This window comes from Halyomorpha halys, unplaced genomic scaffold, assembly GCF_000696795.3.
Source record: "Halyomorpha halys isolate HHAL.00 unplaced genomic scaffold, Hhal_1.1 Scaffold1988.1, whole genome shotgun sequence".
In the NCBI taxonomy this organism is placed as follows: domain Eukaryota; kingdom Metazoa; phylum Arthropoda; class Insecta; order Hemiptera; family Pentatomidae; genus Halyomorpha; species Halyomorpha halys.
The window spans coordinates 114,302-115,868 of record NW_027114363.1 but is presented as its reverse complement, the minus strand read 5'-3'; positions in this window follow the sequence as shown (position 1 = coordinate 115,868).

The window sequence follows — 1,567 nt, the reverse complement described above, 5'->3', positions numbered from 1 at the left end:
ATATAATAATTTTTGTGTGAAGTGAAAGAAGGATATAAAACAGTGAAAAATGAAAAATCAACTCCCAGAAAAGGAAAGGTTCATACAAACATACAGACATTCACATTCAACTATTTTTGCAAAATATACAGGGTTTCTCAGTTAAATGTTCACTCCTCTTATGTATACATTTTGTTGAATTTTGATTCAATTTTTCCTGGGACGCAACAGTAGCATGTGGTCTATCTTTTGAGGGTATTGTTAATTTTCCAAGCTTCTAATTCCAGAATTTCGAATGGTATGGAGTATTTTTTTTTTAACTCAATGCATCACAACAAAAATTGCATGGTATAAATTGGTCTTAAAATCTGATTTAGTATCGAAATTCTGAATCAAAAGTACCCAATTCCAGAATTAGGTATGGTGAAAAAGAATTTAAAGGCATAAAAAATTAACAATACCCACAAAAGACAGAGTGTATGCAATCGTTATAGCACAGTGAAATCAAACTCTACAAAACCAATAATTGCAGAGATAAGGGGATGGTACTGGAATGTTCTGTATAAACTTACAAAAAGCTAAGTTTCATTTTTAATTTTATCATGTTATGATGTATTAATTTTTAACAAGTAAAATATGATGAAAAAGGTAGTCTAGTTGCCATTACTTGTATTAATACAAAAAAGTGATTAGAAAGTATGTCTAAGAAAAGACATTATGAATTTATAAATTAATAACATCTTATATGGTTCATAGTATTGTATGTATATTTCATATTTCTTAAATTTGTTCTGTAAGTATTGAAACAGTATGTATTATAATCTACTCATAAATTAATAATGTAGATTAATTATTAGTTAGTTTTCCTCATCAATCCAAGTTAGGTTTAAATCTAAGATTTTTTTCTAACGGGGAATATATTTTTTAAATAATATTACATTTATAATTTTATGGTGCATGCATAGTAGATGATTAAGGCATAACTAAACAAACAAAATGGTAAAATAAATATATATATACACACACATACAATGTTTAAATGATGCAAATTTGTAAAATAATAAATGGATTAGATAAAAATAGTAGTCTATCTGAAAAAATCCTCATTAATTATTAGTTTTAAAGATTAAGTATATTGCAGTTTCATTCCAGTATGAGTTTTAACTGTCATCAAATTGACAGGTGTTTTGAAAAATAAACTGTACTCATGCACCCATAAATTAGACGGGATTCAAAACTTTGTTAAAGCAAGCCTCATAACTATTATGCCTAATTATAATGAGTTAAAAATCCATTAGCAGTGAAAGGTGGATAGTCAATTTTGAAATCAAAGAATGAAAGCAATTTTTTCTTGAAAATGTTAATAAAACAATTCTATTAATGAAAAAATGTTGCAACTAAATACTGAGTATCAATTCCAAATTTATAAAATATCCATTAGTCGTTATACTACGGCAAATTAATATAATACCCTATATCTTAAAAAATGTTAGTAAAAAGTTTCCAAGCACTTTTATAAATATATATGCATTATATTTATAAATATATAATACGTATGTGTTATATGTTACATGCGTATGTGTTATGC